The 20506-nt window shown below is 42.6% G+C and overlaps 1 long non-coding RNA gene across 1 annotated transcript in view; it reads left to right on the top strand.

Moving 5' to 3' along the window:
• LOC139039904 (uncharacterized) overlaps positions 1-17751 on the top strand; it is a 69975-nt gene extending 52224 nt beyond the window's left edge. Inside the window, exon 4 of the long non-coding RNA XR_011493247.1 lies at positions 17436-17751. This is a non-coding gene — a long non-coding RNA (uncharacterized lncRNA). The remainder of the gene's footprint in view (positions 1-17435) is intronic.
• Positions 17752-20506: the final 2755 nt, after the last annotated feature.

The following is a 20506-nucleotide window of genomic DNA, read 5'->3' as shown; positions in this document are numbered from 1 at the left end:
GACTCAGGCTCTCACATGCATGTGAAGACCAAAAACTATGGGTGACCTAAAACTGCCAGAACATGGAAGAGACATTTTCTGAGGAGAGCTTTCAAACATTGCACTACAGCTCGAGAAGAGAGTCTTTTGACCTCCATTTGAGGAAAGTGCACTGTCCAGAATAGTCCTAGTTTCTAGCTAATTGAGACCCTCTAGGTAAGAGCCTGACACTTTGCAATTTATGATCTTCCCTCAGGGTCTCTCACCAGTCTCATGAAAGCGTGTTCCTGCTGCCATCAGCTGGAAGTAGCTGTGAAGGGACTGCTTCCGAGGAGAGATTGACAATGGTTCATTACCATGGGGACAGATTGTGTGTAACTTTCATACAACGGGGCTACACAGTTTAGAAAAACTCCTGCTGGTGGCTCTTTCATATCATCTTCATAAGTGAGTTTTAATTTGATGCCGAGCAATCTACTCACAGGCTCTTACAGTCATGTGATGAAAATTACTACTGAGCCCAGCTTGCTGGAACCTACAAGTGATAATCTAGCAGGAGATATTTGAAACATTTGACTACTGCTGGGAGACATGATCTATAACCCACATTCTAGGACAGTGCACTGGGCAGAAAAGCCCTGGCTTCTAGCTGTTTCAGATTGTTTAGGGAAGGGCCTCACACATTGCTGTCCCAGGTCTTGACTCAGGCTCTCTCTCCTATGACTTTATATCATGCACTTGTTGCTCTCAGCTGCCCAAAGCTGTGAAGGGACTTCTTCCAGAGAGAGAGAGAAAAACTTTGACAATTGCTGGCAATGATTATGTGTAACTTTCCTACAATGCAGCTACACGGTTTAGATAACCTCCTGCTTGTGGCTGTTTAAGATTGTCTTCATAAATGACTTTTAATTCAAGGCAGAGCAGTCTCGACCCTGGCTCTCACACTCAAGTGATGAAAGAAAACTCTTGGTGACCTAAACTTGCCAGGAGGTGGAAGTGACATTTTCTGGTGACAGCTTTTAAACATTTCACTACTGCTGTGAGAGACTATCTCTAACCTTTGTTCAGGGAATGTACACTGTGCAGAAAGCCCTGGCTTCTATCTGTTTCAGGCCATCTAGGTAAAAGCCTCACACATGGCAGTTCACGGCCTTGACTAGGGCAATCTCACCAATGTCAAGAAAGTCTGTTCCTGCTGCTCTCAGCTGCCTGGGGCACTGAAGGAACTTCTTCCAAGGAGAGATTGTAAGGAAACCTCCCACTACTAGTGGGAATGATTACATTCTCACTCATAATTACATTACAATACAGCTACCAGGTTTAGACACCTCCTGCTCATTGCTCTTTAAGATAATCTTCCTAAGAGACTTTTAATTCAATTCCAAGGAGTCTAAGCAGAGGCTCTCCCAAGCATGGGAAGGAAAACTATTGGGGACCTTACCAGGCCATGAGGTAGCTGTGACTTTTTCCCAGGAGATCTTGTAAACATTTCAGTACAGCTGGAAGAGTATATCTATAACCTCCATTCGAGGAAAGGATGCTGTACTGAATAGCCCTGGTTTCCAGCTGTTTCAGAGCCTCTAGGTAAGAGCCTGACACATTGCAGTTCCCGCTCTTCCCTCAGGGCCTATCACCCGTGTCCTGAAAGCAGGTTCCTGCTGCCCTCAGCTGGCCATAGCTCTGAAGGGACTTCACCAGAGATTGACGACCAGTCACTAGCATGGGGACTGAATAGTTCCAACTTTAGGACAATGAGGGGACACAGCTAAGGAAAACTTCTGCTTGTGGCTCTTTCAGATCATCTTCCTAAGTGACTTTGAATTCAATGTCGAATAGTGTACATACAGGCCCTCACCCACATGTGGTAAAAGTAAAATTATTGATGACCTTGCCATGCCAGGGGGCAGAGGTCACATTTTCCCAGGAGAGCCTATAAACACTGCACAGCAGCTGCAAGGGACTCTCCCTAACCTTCATTCAGGGGATGTACCCCACGCAGAAAGAAAAGCCCTGGCTTCTAGCTGTTTCAGCTCACAAGATCCCCTCACACTGCACTTCACAGCCTTCACTTGGACTATCCCCTCATGTCCAGAAAGTCTATACCCTCTGCCCTCTACTGGCAAGTGCTGTGAAAGGACTTCTTCCAAGGAGAGACTGACAATGTTTCTCTACCATGGGGACCGATTATGTGTAACTCTCCTACAATGAGGCTACATGGTTTAGAAAGACTCCTGCTGGTGGCTGTTTCACATCTCTTCATAAGTGACTTCTAATTCAATGCTGAGCAGTCTACTCACAGGGTCTCACATGCATTTGATGAAGGAAAATTACTACAGAGCTCAGCTTGCTTGGAGCCACAAGTCCTATCCTACCAGGAGATCTTTGAAACATTTGAGTATGGCTAGGAGACATGATCTATAACCACATTCGAAGACAGTGCACTGGGCGGTAAAGCCGTGGCTTCTAGCTGTTTCTGATCATCTAGGGAAGGGCCTCACACATTGCCATCCCAAGCTTGAATCAGGTTCTCTCCCTCATGACTTTAAATCATGCACCTGCTGCTCTCAGCTGCCTGAAGCTGTGAAGAGACTTCTTCTAAGGAGAGACTGAAAACATCTCACAAATGCTTGGAAAGATTATGTCTAACTCTCTTGCAATGCAGCTACATGGCTTAGAAACCTCCTGCTCTTTTTCTTAAATATTGTCTTCATAAGTGACTTTTAATTCAATGCCAATGAGTCTAGGCAGAGGCTCTCACACTCACATGATGCAGGAAAACTATGGGTGACCTCACCATGCCATGAGGTGGGAGTGACTTTTTCCCAGGAGAAAGTGTCAACAGTTCACTACTACGGGGAGACTATATCTATAACACACATTCAAGGAAACTACACTCAGCAGAAAAGCCCTGGCTTCTAACTGTTTCAGACCATCTAGGTCCCTGCCTGACACATCACAGGTTACATCCTTCCCTCAGGGTGTCTCACCAACGTCATGAAAGCGAGTTCTTGCTGCCCTCACCTGGTTGTTGCTGTGAAGGGACGGCTTCCAAGCAGAGACTGACAATGGTTCAATACTACTGGGACCCATTATGTGTAACTTTCACACAATTAGTCTACATGGTTTAGAAAACCTTCTGCTGGTGGCTCCTTGATATCGTCTTCTCAAGTGACTTCTAATTTGATGCTGAGAAATCTACTTACAGGCTCTCACATGCATGTGATGAAGGAAAATTATTACTGATTTCAGCTTGTTGGGAGCTGCAATTGATAGTCCACCAGGAGGTCTTTTAAACATTTCATTGCAGCTAGGAAACAACATCTGTAACACACAAAGAATGTAGACTGTGCAGAAAAGCCCTGGCTTCTAGCTGTTTCAGGTTGTCTAGTTAAAGGCCTCACACATTTCAGTTCTAGGCCTTCACTCAGGCTCTCTCCTCCATGACTTTAAATCATGTTCCTGCTGCCCTTAGCTGCCTATAGCAGTGAAAGGAATTCTTCCAAGGAGAGGTTGAAAACCTTTACTACCAATGCAAATGATTATATATCACTGTTGGACAATGGGTTTACACTTTAGATAACCTCCTGCTTGTGGCTGTTTGTGATCATCTTCATAAGTGGCTTTTAATTCAATGTGGAGCAGTCTAGACACAGGCTCTCATGTGCATGTGATGAAAGAAAACTATGGGTGACATAAGATTGCCAGTATGTGGAAGTGAGATTTTCTGAGGAGAGCTTTTAAACATTTCACTACAGCTGGAAGAGAATATCTATAACCTCCATTTGAGGAAAGTACACTGTGCTGAATAGCCCTGGTTTCTCACTGTTTCAGATCCTCTAGATATGAGGTTGATATATTGCAGTTCACAGGCTTCCCCCAAGGTCTCTCACCAATGTCATGAAAGTGTGTTCCTGCTGCCCTCAGCTGCCTGTAGCTGTGAAGGTACTACTTCCAAGGAGAGATGGACAATTGTTCACTACTGCTGGCACCAGTTGCACGTAATTTTTGTACATCAAGGATACACAGTTTAGGAAAACTCCTGCTGGTGGTTCTTTCATATCGTCTTCATAAGCCACTTTTTAATTTGATGCTTTGCAATCTACTCACAGGTTCTCATAAGCATGTGATGAAGGAAAATTACTTTGAGCTTGGCTTGCCCAGAGGTATAAGTCATATTCTAGCAGGAGATCTTTTAAACATTTCGCTCTGACTGGGAGACAAAATCTATGACATACATTCAAGCAAAGGACACTGTGCAGAAAAGCCCTGGCTTCTAGCTGTTTCAGATCATCGTCTTAAGGGCCTCACACATTGCAGTTCTAGGCCTTCACTCAGGCTCTCTGCTCCATGACTTTAAATCATGTACCTGCTGCTCTCAGCTGCTTGAAGATGTGAAGAAAATTCTTCCAAGGAGAATGAACCGCTGGGAATGATCATGTGTAACTTCTCTACAATGTGGCTATACAGTTTAGAAATCTCCTGCTTGTCATTCTTAAATATTGTCTTCATAAGTGACTTTTAATTCAATGCCAAGGAGTCCAGACAAAGGCTCTCACACTCATGTGATGCAGGAAAACTATGGGTGGCCTCACCATGCCATGAGGTGGTAGTGACTTTTTTCCCAGGAGAGAGTTTAAACATTTCACTACTACTGCAAGACTATGTCTATAACATACATTCCAGGAAAGTACACTGTGCAGGAAAGTCCTGGCTTCTAGCTGTTTGAGATCATCTAGGTAAAAGGCTTTCACATTGCAGTTTATGGCCTTCCCCCTCAGTCTCTCTCACCAATTTCATGAAAGCCTGTTCCTGCTGCCCTCAGCTGGCCCTACCTATGATAAGACTTCTTCCAAGGAGATACTAAAATCGTTTCACAACCGCTGGGAATGATTATGTGTAACTTTCATACAATGCAGCTACACAGTTTAAATAAGCTCCTGCTTGTGGCTCATTAATATTGTCTTCATAAGTGACTTTTAATTCAATGGGCTCTCACACCCATAAGACAAAGGAAAATTATTGTTAACTTATAGTTAAGCTGAGGAAATCAAGAGTGGTTTTGGATATTTTAACTTTTTCCAAACTCTTAGTTTTCCTTCTGTTATGATAAAGAGATTCCATCACCAACCACCCTGACAAGGACAAAGCCTCACCACTAGAAGTACCTCTGTGACTTTTGCCTTATTTTTAGTACTAATATCTCTCCTGGAGGAGCTTAGGCCTCATTACCAATACCTGCAGTGTATGTTGAATCATGTTTTCCAACAGAGCCTGTGCAAGAGCTCTCCCTTTTGAAAATTCATTCCGTATCCCAAATAAATGTCCCTGCTTCCCTTTTCTGGGGGATGCCATGATGCTGGAAATGATTCCTGATGATCTCCTATTTGCATCAAATATACTTTACTTTGTGAGACAACTATTTCTGGTGTAGAGTCTGATTTAACTCACCAGGAGAGAACCCACTTCATCTCAGTAACAAGTTTGCACCCAACGTGGGACTTGCCCCTTCATGATGGTTGTGCTGCCAGCTTAATATTGCTGCTGCCTTGGGAGACCCAGCAGCCACAGTGCTCTTTGCTTGGGGATGCTCTCAATAGAGGTGAGGGGCACTAACCCTGCAGCATGGTTATGAGAGTTCTTTCTTTAAGTTGTCTCACAAAGCCTGCCTGTTGGGGCCTGGCTTCAGAGTTTGAGTCCTCATCAAAGGTAGTCTGGCTCAGGGGAGTGAGAGTCCCCTCTGGGGTTGGAAGGATTGCACCACCCGGCCACTCCAGATGGGCTGATGCTTGGCTCTGGCAAAACAGGAGTAATCCCTGTTGACTAGTTAGGGGTTCAAGTCCCCTCGGGATATTGATTCTCACCTGACTGCATGACCCAGCTACTCTGGTGAATGAGAGCAATCCCTGCTGAGTAGTCAGGGGCTCGACTCCCCTCTGGAAATAGAGTGTTCTCTGGAGTGATGAGCTGGCCATTAGAAGCCCCCCTGAAGTCACTGAGTCTGTCTTTGTGTTGTGCCTGTGATCAGAGAATAAGCCCCCTCAGACAAGGTTAAACTGCCCCTGAAGTCACTGAATCTGTCTTTGTGTTGTGCCTGTAATCAGAGAATGAGCCCCCTCATATGAGGTTAAACTTCCCCTGAAGTCACCAAGTTTGTCTTTTTGTTGAGCCTATGACCAGAGGAGGTGACAATTTAGCTGGGGTCAAGGACCCTCTGGAGTTGGAGTCTGGTTTTCTTGGGAGTTTATTTGTTTTTGTCAAGTACACTCAACAGCGTTCTTCTTTGTCCACAGTCTCGCATTTCTGGAATCCTAGGTTTCCTTTTCTTTTTCCTATGTCCTCCCTATCAGAAATCCCTGGGTGAAACCCAACATCCACAAGTTTTCTTTTCCCTCTAAGGATTTAGATATTTGGCCTGGGTCTTGTTCCAGGCTATTAGGGTTCTCAACCTCCTCTGGGCACACCCTTATGGCATCTGTGCCACCACTAGCCATTACAAGTTGCACCTGGAAGGTTGGAAAAGATTCTAGCATATGGGGCAGCAAGCTCCATCCCAGAGGAAAGCCCATTGTGCTGCATCCTCCAGTATTGGAAGGCCTTTGGGTATTCCCCTTAACCCAATAGCAGATGATGCTTTTATATAACTCATCCTGGCCACAATATTCACGACAAGATGGGGAAAGATAGCCAGAAAATGGGACCCTAAATGTTAACACTGTACTACAATTAGATCTAATCTGCAAGAGAACCAAGAAATAGGAAGAAATCCCTTATGTCCAGTGTGTCGTGGCACTGTATTCCAATGAAGGGTTAAACGTTGAATGAAAGACTTATCTTTCTGATGAGGAGGACCTGCTCCTCCAAATCAGGAAATGTGGGACTAAGGAAAGCCCACGTCAGAGTCCACCTTGCTCAGATACTCCAGCTTTGGCCCCACCATTACACCAGCTGGTGAGCCTTGGAGGACCTCCACCTTATCCCCCAACATCAACTATGCTTAAGCCAGATGCTAGAACAGGGCCAAAACCCTGCAGATTTCCCCCAGTGATCTCACAAGAGGGAATTGGACTCTACCACAACCAAAGATCCTTCCCCCTCCTCTTCCAGATAGATTAGGAACAAGTTACACACCTGGGCTATACCTCCTAAGACAGGTGCCTGATGGTGAGGGGACATTTATTAATGTTCATGTCCCTTTTTCCACCTATGATCTGTATAATTCGAAGGCACAGACTAAAGGATTGAGGGCTGACCCAGAGGAATTCATAAAGCTGACAAAGGGAATCTTCTCCACACATGATTCAACCTGGGCAGATATTCCAAGCCTGTTGACTACCCTCCTCATGGCTAAGGAAAAGTTATCTGTCCTGTTCAAAGCTGGATAACAAGCAGATAAGGAAAATGACCCAGGATCAGATATCCAGAGGTCTAGTGAACAAGCTGTGCCAGGCAGTGACCCAGGGAAAAGCCCAATGATCCTGAGGATCAAGAAAAGCTAGGATATTTTTGAGGTCTGCTTTTGAAAGCTATGAAAAGAGTAAGCCAGCCACCCATTAAATGGTCTAAATTAAGAGAGGTCAAGAGGGTCCTGAGGAAAACCCTTCCACTTTCTTCCGAAGTTGAGGGACTGCCACAGATGATACAAAAATTGGGATCTGATGGCCCGGGGCAGTACAGTGATTCTTAATCCTGACTTCAGATCTCAAAAGTGCGCCAGACATCCATAGGAAACTCCAAAAGTTGGCTATAGGTCCTGATCCCAGTCTGGCATAACTACTAGTGGCTGCATTTAGGGCACTTAATAACCAGCATGAAGTGGAAGATGAAAAGGAAAGCTGTCCTGCTAGGTGGGGCTCTCAAGTCTACTCAAGGTAACCTGAAGGAGAGAAGGGATATGCCATGGGTGAGTATCCACGGATCCCACCAAGGGACCAGAAGGCCACCAAAAATCTCAGGAGCTAATTGGTGTGCGTACTGCCAACAGGAAGGGCATTGGAGGCAGGATTGTCCACACCATCCCCAGAGAGGGAAGGGATTGAAGAAGACCGAGCTGTGGCAGCTTCCCTTGACTACAGATGAGATGTGATGGGGTTGTGGGGCTACTCGATTGGCTCCAGGAGCCCTGGGTGACCTTGGAAGCAGGAGGACAGCATGTTAAATCTTTGCTCCATACTGGAGCCATGTTCTTGGTGTTCAAAGTCCACAAGGGAAACCTTTCTGAAGGAAAGTGTGAGCTAAAGGAGGTCTCAGGAAAAGGAGAGACCAAAAGATTTACAGAGTCCTGGACCTATGAAATAGAAACAAAACTGCAGAAGTATTCTTTACTGTGTGCACCAGAATGCCCCATTCCCCTTCTAGGGAGGGACACGTAACCTAAGATAGTGGCCTCAGTAAGCTGGGAACAAGATAAAATACAGATCCGACTGCTGAAAGTTCAGGGAGTTGAGCTTATGGCCGTGTTACAGGATACACTTGCACCTCAGAAGGAAGAGATTCCACTAAATGTTTTAAGCTGAGCTAACTCGGAATTATGGGCACAAGGACAGGTGGAGTGAGCAGCCGGTGCCACACCAGGAAAGGTAAAATGGAAGCAGGTAGGTCCCTGGCCCTGGGTGAAACAAATACTCCTCGAAGCCAGAAGCCATAAAGAGGAATCTTGACCATAATCAGTAAGTTTTCAGAACAGGGGAATATAGATTTGTTCAAGACCTTAGTGCTATCAACGTTGTACAGTCCTGGAGTTATAATAGTAAATATCTTCATTTTTTTTCTGGCACAGAGCTCCTAAAACTGCTGTAATTTCCCATCTGAAAGCCATATGGGGCATCTTTTGTTATAGTAATCACTTTAGTCCTCAGTTCCTGAAATAACTCCAGAGCAATAAAGGTGAAATTGTTGGTCTTGTGTTATTCTTGACAAGGCCCTTTCAACCCCACCTGAATTGATGCTAACAAGGTGAGTTTTGGAAAGCCCCTAAGGTTGGGGGCTCGTTTCCAAGGAAACCAATTGTGTGACTTGGGTGTTAGAAGTTTCAGGTCAAGCCCCCTCCCCACACCTCCTGGTGGGGAGAGGGGCTGCAGATTGAGTTCAATTGCCAAAAACAAATGATCTAATTGACTATGCCTATGTGACTAAGTCTCCATTAAAACCCCAAAGGATTGTGTTCAGACAGCTTCTGCATTGGTGAACAGTTGGAGGTTCAGGAAAGTGGCACACCCAGAGAGGTTCTGGTATCTCCTCATCCCTTCCCCACGTATTTTGCTCTATGCATCCTTTCCATCTGGCTGTTAATAAGTAAAAGCTTTTCCTGAGTTCTGTGAGCCACTCTATCAAAGTAATCAAACCCAAGGAGGGGGTTGGGTGGACTTGCCATCTTGTGGCTGGTTGGTCAGAAGCACAGGTGACGACCTGAACTTACAATTGGCATCTACAAAGTGGGGGAGCCAAGGGTAATCCTGTGGCATCTGATTCAGTCCCCAGGTAGATAGAGTCAGAATTAAGTATGTTCAACTTCTTAGCCAGTAAGGGATATAAGGTGTCTAAATGGGATGGCTGGTTTTTGCCATCTTTGGATCCCTAAGTTTGGATTCACTGCTAAGCCTCTCTGATAAACCACAGGGCCCAGAAACAGACCCCTTTGAATGGGATAAGCTAGACACTGTGGCAAGAGGATGGCCTCCATGCTTGAGAGATGTAGCTGCCATCAGCCCCTTAATCAAGAACACAGAACAGCTGATCTCATCAAGATGGTGGTGTAAGCAGACTCTGAACTCATCTCCTCCCACAAACACAACCAGGTTACAACTATTTTTGGAAAAATTACCCTGGATAGAAAACTTAAAACTGGATAAAAATAACCCCCACAACAAGGGACAGTCCTGACTAAGGTGGAAGGGGTAGAAATTCCTGCTGGGAAGAAAAACATCACCTTCAGGAGCAGTAGAGTTTCTCAGCTGGCCAGACAGGAGCCACCTTAAGGTATACAGCCCTCCCTGGAGGAGTGAGTTGCAGAGCAGGGGCCAATACTGCTATAAGCATCCTTCAGACTCAGTGCAACTGAGATGAGGGTCTTACTCTCTGGCTTTGCTGGCTATTAACTGCAGCAGGGAATACCCCCAGAAAAGCTATCAGAGGAAAGTTGAAAAGACCTGGGTCTTAAAGGGCCCACATACAAACTCACCTGTCTCAGCAACCTAAAATCACCAGAGAGAAGGGTGACAGTCCTTTGGTGAAAAGAGACTCACCTGGTGGGTTCTGGGTGCACCTTGGTGAGAGGAGGGACCTCTATGGAGACTGCAACATTGGTGGGGCACACTGCTCTGACCTGGTCCAGACATGCTGACACAGAATCCAGCAGACACCATTGAGGTTCTTCCCCTGGCCTGTTAGCTTAGGCGGCTGCCACACCTACTAGAGTGCAGAGTAATCCAGTTCAGCCAGGCAAGCAGCCTGCCCTAGGGACCTGCCCCACCAAACAGCAAGTCCTTAGGCTACTTGTTGGCCTGCCTTGACTGGGTGCCTTGATCCTGTACAGGCAGGTGAGTGTGTCTGCATCTGTGGGACAGGGCCTGTGTGAGGACCATGTGAACTCTGGGGGGCATTGGTGGAGAGGTGGGGGCCTCTGCAATGGGGCATCGGGGTATGCTCCAGGGGGTCAAGAAGTGTGCACAGACCAGGACTGTGTTGACAGAGTGTGTGGGCCTGTAAGGGCTGGGGCTTATCAGTGGCATTAGACCTGTGCTTCACAAATAGCCACAAAGAGGATCAGCCCCACCTTCCAAAGGCTGAAACAATTGGGTGCTCCCATTCCTAGGGGCAACCACACACAGCTGCAATCCTAAGAGACCTGACAACAGCCTTGCAGGCCTGAGGCACACATAAACTGTAAGCCCCTGAACCTAGCAACAAGCTACACTGGTTACCTCCCCAATTAACAGGAAAACTGCAATGGGAGTGTACTGTTAGGCCTTGTAGCCAACAGTACTGACACTCCCCAAACCAGATTTACAAACAGCTGGCCAGGGAAGGGAAGACTGGTCTCCCTGGGTATCTGCATTAAGATCAACTCTGCCACAGCAGAAGGACACAAATAGCCCACAAATGGGTCATTCCTGAGTCTTTTGGACTGGTGATGAGAGGGAAGCACACTGCTGGGCCTCAAAAAGTATCTCTTACATAAGGCCACTTCTCCAAGATCAGGAGACATAGCCGACTCACCTAATACATAGAAGTAAGCACAGAGAAAGAGGCACAATGAGGAGATAAAGGAATACCTTCCAAGCAAAGGAACTGGACAAACCCCAGAAAAAGCACTAAATGAAACAGAAATAAGTGACCTACCTGACAAAGACTTCAAAGAAAATCTCATAAGGAAGCTCACATATATTAGGAGAAGACTGATTGAACACAATAAGCTTATCAACAGAAAACTGAATAATATAAAAAAGAACCAATCATAAATGAAGAATACAAAACTGGAAATAAAAAATTCACTAGAGGGACTTAATAGCAGAGTACAGGATACATAAGAACAGATCAGAGAGCTAGATGAAAGACTAGAGGAAATCACCCAAGAAGAACAGGAAAAAGAATTAGAAAGAGAACAGTCTAAGGGAACTCTGGGACAATATCAAGCACACTTACATTTATATTATAGGTGTCCCAGAAGAAGAAGAGAGAGACAAAGGGGCAGAAAACTTATTTGAAGAAATAATAGATGAAAATTTTCCTAATCTAAGGAAGAAAATAGGCATTCAAGTACAGGAAGCACAGAGAGCTCCAAACACGATAAGCCAAAAAAGGCCCACTCCAAGACACATTATAATTAAAATGTCCAAAATTAAAGATAAAGAGAGAATCCTAAAAACAGCAAGAGACAGGCAACAAGTGACATACAAACGAAAGACCATAAGGCTATCAGTGGACTTCTCAGCCAAAACCTTACAGGTGAGAAGAGAATGGCATGATGTATTTGAAGTGCTAAAAGGAAAAAACCTACAGCCAAGAATCCTCTATCCATCAAGGTTGTCATTCAGAATGGAAGGAGAGATAAAGAGCTTCCCAGACAAGCAAAAATTAAAGGAGTTTATCCCCAAGAAACAAGTTCTACAAAAATGCTGAAGGGACTTATTTAAGTGGGAAAGCAATGACCACAAATAGAGATTAAAAAATTATCAACCCCCCCAAACCCAGGCAATAGAATCACTGGTAAATGTAAAAATATAGTAAAGGTAGCACATCAACCACCTGTGAAGATAAGATGAAAGTTAAAAGACAAAAGTACTAAAATTACCTATTTCAATGATAAGAGGGTAATGGATAGACACACACAAAACAAGAGCTTAGATATGATTTCAAAAACATAAAATGTGGGAGGAGGGGAGTGAAAAAGTAGAGCTTTTAGAAAAAGGTTAAGGTAAAGAGTCTATCAATTCAATACAGACTTTCATATACATAGAATATTATATAGATTCCTCATCATAATCACAAATCAGAAACCTATAATAAGTTAGCAAATGAGTAAGACAAAAGAAATCACACATATTACTAAAGAAAGCCATCAAACCACAAGGGAAGAGAGCAAGAGAAAAAGAAAGGAACAGAGAAGAACTACTAAAACACCCAGAAAAAAGTAACAAAATGGCAATAAATAGATATTTATCAATAGCTATTTTAAATGTCAATGGGCTAAATGCTCAAGTCAAAAGTCATAGAGTGGCCAACTGGATAAAAAAACAAGACCCATATATATATGCTGCATACAAGAGACACACTTCAGACCTACAGACACTCACAAACTGAAAGTGAAAGGATGGAAAAAGATATTCCAAGAAAATGGCAGAGAAAAGAAAGGGGGGTAGTAATGCTTAAATCAGACAAAATAGACTTTAAAATAAAAACTGTAACAAGAGACAAAGGAGGGCACTACATTTGATAAAAGGAACAATCCAACAAGAAGATATAACACTAGTAAATATCTATGCACCCAACATAGGAGCACCTAAATAGATAAAGCAATTATTAACAGACATAAAAGGAGAAACAGACAGTAACACAATAATAGTAGGGGACTTTAACACTCCACTTACACCAATGGATTAGATCATTCACACAGAAGATCAATAAGGAAACACTGGCCTTAAATGACACATATGATGAGATGGACTTAGTGGATATACATAGAAAATTCCCTCCAAAAACCACAGAATACACATTCTTTTCAAAGACACATGGAACATTCTCCAAGGCTGATCACATATTAGGCCACAAAAAAAGTCTCAATAAATTTAAGAAGATCAAAATAATACCATGCACCTTCTCTGACCACAAAGGTATGAAACTAGAAATCAACTACTGGAAGAAAACCAGAAAAGCCACAAAAAATGTACAGATTAAACAAAATGCTATGGAACAATGATTGGGTCAATGAAGAAATCAAAGGAGAAGTAAAAAAATTCCTGGAGATAAATGAAAATGAAAATACTACATGCTAAAACCTATGGGATACAGCAAAAGTGGTCCTTAAAGGGAAGTTTATAGCAATTCAGGCCTACCACAACAAAAAAGAAAAATGCCAAATAAACAATCTAGCAGCACAACTAAGCATGCTGGAAAAAGAAGAACAAACAAAGCCAAAAATCAGCAGAAGGAAGGAGATAAAAAAAAATCAGAGAAGAAATAAATGAAAGAGAAACTGAAAAATAGAAAAAAATTAATGAAACAAGCTGATTCTTTGAAAAAATAAACAAAGTTGACAAACTCTTAGTGAGACTCACAAAGAAAAAAAGAGAGAAGGCTCAAATGAATAAAATCAGAAATTAAAGAGTAGAAATTACAATAGACACCTCAGAAATACAAAAGATAAGAGAATACTATGAAAAGCTATATGCCAACAAATTGGATAATCTAGAAGAAATGGATAAATTCTTAGAAACATGCAACCTTCCAAAACTGGACCAAGAAGAAGTAGAAAATATGAATAGACCAATCACCAGTAAGGAGAGCGAAACATCAAAAACCTCCCAAAAAATAAAAGCCCAGGACCAGATGGCTTTCCTGGTGAATTCTACCAAACATTCAAAGAAGACGTGATACCTGTACTTCTCAAACTTCCAAAATATTTAAGAGGAGGGGAGGTTTCCTACCTCATTCTACCAAGCCAACATTATCCTGATACCAAAACCAGACAAGGACAACACAAAAAAAGAAAATTACAAGCCAATATCACTGATGAACATTGATGTAAAAATCCTCAACAAAATACTAGCAAATAGAATACAACAATACATTAAAAGAGATCATACATCATGATAAAGTGGGTTTCATTCCAGGTATGCAGGGATGGTTCAAGATCTGCAAATCTATCGATGTCATACACCACATTAACAAAATGAAGAATAAAAGTCATGTGATCATCTCAACAGATGCAGAGAAGCATTTGACAAGATACAGCATCCATTTATGATAAAAAATTTGAATAAAATCAGCATAGAAGGAAAGTACCTCAACATAATAAAGTTCATATATGACAAACCCACAGCAAATATTCTCAATGGAGAAAAATTGAAAGCTATCCCTCTAAGAAGAGGAACCAGACAAGGATGCCCACTGTCACCACTCTTATTTAACATAGTATTGGAAGTCCTAACCAGAGCAATCAGACAAGAATAAGAAATAAAAGGGATCCATATTGGAAAACAAGAAGTGAAACTGTCACTCTTTGCAGATGACATGGTTTTATATATAGAAAATCCTAAAAAATCCACTAAAAAACTTTTAGAAATAATAAGTGAATACAGTCAAATCACAGGATATAAAATCAACATACAAAAATTGGTTGTGTTTCTATACACTAACAATGAAGTAGCAGAAAGAGAAATTAAGAATACAATCCCATTTACAATTGCAACAAAAAGAATAAAATACTTAGGAATAAACTTAACCAAAGAGGTGAAAGATCTGCACACCAAAAACTATAAAACATTGTTGAAAGAAATCAAAGACACAAAGAAGTGGAGAGATATGCCCTGCTCTTGCATTGGAAGAATTAACATCGTTAAATGTCCATACTTTCTAAAGCAATCTACAGATTCAACACAATGCCTATCAAAGTTCCAACAACATTTTTCGCTGGAATAGAACAAAGAATCCTAAAATTTGTATGGAACAACAAAAGACCCCGAATAGCAAAAGGATGCCTGAGAAAAAAAAACAAAACCAAGCTGGAGATAGCACACTCCCTGATTTCAAAATATACTACAAAGCCATAGTAACCAAAGCAGCATGGTACTCACACAAAAGCAGACACACAGATCAATGGAACAGAAATGATAGCCCAGAAGTAAACCCACACATTTATGGACAGCTAATGTTCTACAAGGGAGCCAAGAGCATATGATGGGGAAAGGAGAGTCTCTTCAATAAATGGTGTTGAGAAAACTGGACAGCCACATGCAAAAGAATGAAAGTAGGCCATTCCCTTACATCATGCACAAAAATCAACTCAAAATCAATTACGGACTTGAATATAAGACCCGAAACCATGAAATTTCTAGAAGAAAACATAGGCAGTATGCTCTTTGACACCGGTCCGAGCAGCATATTTTCAAGTCCCGTGTCTGACCGGGCAAGGGAAACAAAAGAAAAAATGAAATGGGACTACATCAAACTAAAAAGCTTCTGCACAGCAAAGGAAACCATCAACAAAATGAAAAGACAACCTAGCAATTGGTAGAAAATATTTGCAAACCATATATCAGACAAGGGGTTAATATCCAAAATATACAAAGAACTCATACATCTCAACAACAAAAAAAACAACTGTATTAAAAAATGGGCAAAAGATCTGAAGAGAGATTTCTCCAAAGAAGATATACAGATGGCCAACAGGCATTTGAAAAGATGCTCAACATCAGTAGCTATCAAGGAAATGCAAATCCAAACTCTGATAAACTACAGGGCCCAGATATGGACCCCTTTGAATGGGATCAGCTGGACACTGTGGAGAGAGGTTGGCCTTCATGCTTGAGAGCTGTAGCTGCCACCTGCCCCTTAATCAAGAAAGCAGAACAACTGACTATAGCCCAACCCATTGTGTTGTGCACCCCCTCCATCAAGTCTCTGGACTACTAGAGACTAAAGGACATCTCTGGCTATCCCAAAGTAGAATACTACAATATCAAGCTATGCTGCTAGATTCCCCTCAGATTTCTTTACAACTCTGTCATGCCTTAAACCCAGCTACTGTGCTCCTTGATTCCAATGGGCCTATTAGCCATGCTTGACCAGAAGTGATTGCTAGCCACAGAGTTCTCCAGAGTGAACCACTGACATTAAACATGGGCCAGAGATCCTTAAACTGCTAGAAACGGTACAGGGTCCCAAGGAAGTAGCTTGAGTCCATCATAAAGGCCATCAAAGTGGAGAATCAGAGGCCACAAGAGGAAATAACCTGGCAGCTGCAGCTGCAAAAAGGGCCGTTCTATTAGGAGAGCTTTTCCAGTTACCATGAATTCCCACGCTACCCTTCTGTGAACTTACACATTCTGTGAACTTACCCCGGATGAAGTAAGGGAAGACACTACACAGGGTTACCAGTGGTCCCCAATAGTCAAGGGCTGGATGATCAACCAACGAGGGGTGATTCAAGCCCCCAAACAGCTTGGGGATTCCTTAAGAGTGCTGATGCTGTCTTAAAACCTGGAAAAGCAGTTTGTCCGAAGATCAGCTAAATCCTATTTGTGTAGGGCCTTGCTTGGTGTTACTAACCACACACTCTTCCCTAAAATTAGAGGGAGCCACCCCTTGGATCCACCAAACAAAGGGCACACACACACATAAAAGTGCCCTTCCCTGCACAACAAGAGAGTTCGGACTCCGAGTTTTCCTACTAGCCACTCTCCGATTTGAAATTCTTATTTCAGCAACACTGTCCAGATAAGTAATGACTGGTTATCCACCCAAGGCTCTGCTCCAGATCCTAACCAACCCCATACCTTTTAGGCACAGTGTGATTCCAAGGAGGTTGCATGTTCCTGGGCAGCAAGACTAGGTCCATGATAGAAAAATGGGCTACCCAGTTTGTAGACCATAAAAGAGCTGGTGGAATCTAGAGGGGGGGAGCAAGTACTCCCAGGTCCTAAATGTACACTAAATACATTGAGGCTATAAAATTACAGATAGGTGTTACGGCCAACTTGAGGCTATGCCTGATGTGACCCCCCAAACCTATTTGACATTAGCTGGAAATTCTTCTCCTCCACTGGTCCCTATGACAATGTCCATGCTCAGCAGGAAGCAGTTACAGAAATGGACCTCGTCTTGTGCCCCTCAAGAACGAGGAGCAGCATAAAAACTAGAGGAGGGCTTTTGTCACTGACTAGATACCCCAAGGAACCCAAGGGTGGGTTTAGATATTTTAACTTTTCCAAATTGTTCTTTTTTCCTTTTGTTATGTTAAGGAGACGCCAGCACCAACCACCCTGAACCAGACCAGGCCTCACTACAAGAGCTACACCTGTGACTTTTGCTTTATTTTTAATGCTAAAATCTCTCCAGGAGGAGTTTAGGCCTTATTACCATCAGCTGCAGTGTATGTGGAAGCATGTCTCCAACTGAGCCTGCCCAAAAGAATACACACTTCTCCCTTTTGAATATTCATTCCCCATCTCAAATAAATTTCCTGTTTCCCTTTATTCAAGGATGTCATGACTTTGGAAATGATTCATCATGTCCTCCTATTTTGCCCCAAATATACTTTACCTTGTGAGACAACTGATTCTGGCATAAAGTCTGATTTAAGTCATCAGGAGGGAACCCACTTCGGTTTCAGTTACACTATTGGTGAGCTAAGCTTCTCAGGAGCTGCAAGAGATGTTTACCTAGGAGAGCTTTTAAACATTTCACTACAGCTGGAAGAGAATATATATAACCTCCATTCAAGGAAGGTACGCTGTGCAGGAAAGCCCTGGCTTCTCACTATTTCAGATCACCTAGTTAAGTGGGTCACACATTATAGTGAGTGGCCTTCCTCAGGCTCTTTCTCCCATGTCATGATAGCCTGTTCCTGCTGCACTCAACTGCTCATATTTCTGAGGGGACTTCATCCAAGGAGAGACAAAAGTTTTCACTACATTTGGGACAGATTATCCATAACTTAGGCTCAATATGGGTACACAGCTTAGAAAATACTCCTTGTGGCTCTTTTATATCATCTTCATAAGTGACTTTTAGCTCAATGCTGAGCAGTCTACATACAGGGTCTCACACACAGTGGAGGAAGGAAAACTACAGATGAGCTAGAAGTGACCTTTTCCCTGGAGAGCTTTTAAATATTTCAGTATAGCTGGGATAGCCTATCTAGAACAGATTCAAGGAAAGTACACTATGCAGAAAAGCTCTGGCCTGCTGTTGTTTAGGACTGTCCTGGTAAGTTCCTTTATGCACATTGCTGTTCATGGCCTTCACTCAGACTCTCTGTCCCAACATGTTGCTGCTGAACTCAGCTGCCTGAAGATGAGAAGGAACTTCTTCCAAAGAGAGTGCAACATTTTCGCCACAGCTGGAATCAATTGTCTGTAAGATCCACTCAGCAATGGATCACGGTGGAAAAAACTCCTGCTTGTAACTCTTTATGGTCTTCTTGAAAAGTGACTTTTGTTACTTTGCCATTTAGTACACAGACAGGCTCCCACTCCCATGATGAGGGAAAACTATTGCTGAGCTCAGCTTGCCAGGAGCTGCATGCAACATTTCTATAGGAGAGCTTATACACTTTTCATTACAGCTCACAGAGAATATCAATAACGTGCATTCAAGGAAAGAACACTGTGCAGAACACCTCTGGCCTGCTGTTGTTTAGGATTGTCCTGGTAAGTTCCTTTCCACATATTGCAGTTCATGGCCTTCACTCAGGAACTCCCTCTCATGTCATGGAAGCATGTTCCTGCTGAACTCAGCTGCCCGTAGCTGTCAAGGGACTTCTTCCAAGTAGAGATTCAAAACCTTTCACTACAGCTCAGACAGATTATCTATAACCTTCAATCAATATGGGTACACTGTTTAGAAAAATTCCTGCTTGTGGCTCTTTAATATCCTCTTCATAAGTGACTTTTTTCTTTATTATATTATGTTTTATTGCAGTATCATTTGTTTATAACATTAAATAAATTTCAGGTGTACATCTTATATTTTGAAATCTGTGTAGATTACATCATGTTCACAACTCAGAGACTAATTACATTCCATCACCACACATGTGCCTAGTCACCTCTTGTGCCCTCCTCCCTCCCCCTTCCCCTTTGGTAACCACCAATCCAACCTCTGTTGCTATGTGTTTGTTTGTCATTTTTATCTTCTACTTATGAGATCATACGGTATTTGATTTTCTCCCTCAGACTTTTTTCACTTGGCGTAGTACCCTCAAGGTCCATCCATGCTGTCACAAATGGCTGGATTTCATCATTTCTTATGGCTGAGTAGTATTCCATTGTGCATATATACACCACATCTTCTTTATCCCTTCCTCACTTGATGGGCACCTACGTTGCTTCCAAGTCTTGGCTATTGTGAGTAGTGCCTCAGTGAACATAGGGATGCATGTATCTTTATGCATTTGTGTTTTCAAGTTCTTTGGATAAACACCCAGCAGTGGAACAGCTGGATCATATGGTAGATCTATGCTTAATTTTCTGAGGAATCTTCATACTGTTTCACATAGTGGCCGCACCAGTTTGCACTCCCACCAGCAGTATATGAGGGTCCCCTTCTCTCCACATCCTCTCCAACACTTATTGTCTCCTGTCTTGTTAATTATAGCCATTCTGATGGGAGTGAGGTGATATCACATTGTAGTTTTGATTTGCTATTTCCCTGATAGTTAATGATGTTGATCATCTTTTCATGTCCCTGTTGACCATCTGTATATCTTTTCTGGAGAAATATCTGACCAGATCTTTTGCCCATTTTTTAATTGGGTTGTTAGCTTTTTTGTTGTGTGTTGTATGAGTTTTTTATATGTTTTGTATATTCACCCCTTATCTGATATCTGGTTCGCAAGTATCTTCTCCCAATGTTTAGGCTGTCTTTTCCTTCTGTTGATGGTTTCCTTTGCTGTGCAGAGGCTTTTCAGTTTGATGTGGTCCCATTTGTTTATTTTTTATACTGTTTCCCTTGCCTAGTGAGAAATGGTATTTGAAGAAATGCTACTAAAACTGATGTTGAAGAGCATACTGCCTATGTTTTCTCCTAGAAGTTTCATGGTTTCAGATCTTACATTCAAGTCTTTAATCCATTTTGAGTTGATTTTTGTGCATGGTGTAAGATAATGGTCTACTTTCATTCTTTTGCATGTGGCTGTCCAGTTTTCCCAACACCATTTGTTGAAGAGACTTTCCTTTCTCCATTGTATGTTCTTGGCTGCCTTGTCAAAAATTAGTTGTCCATATATATGTGGGTTTATTTCTGGGCTCTCGATTCTGTTCCATTGATCTCTGTGTCTGCTTTTGTGCTAGTACCATGCTGTTTTGGTTAC

The sequence above is a fragment of the Equus asinus genome, chromosome 12 (assembly GCF_041296235.1).
Source record: "Equus asinus isolate D_3611 breed Donkey chromosome 12, EquAss-T2T_v2, whole genome shotgun sequence".
NCBI classification, from domain to species: Eukaryota; Metazoa; Chordata; class Mammalia; order Perissodactyla; family Equidae; genus Equus; species Equus asinus.
This window is presented reverse-complemented; position numbering and strand designations above follow the sequence as displayed.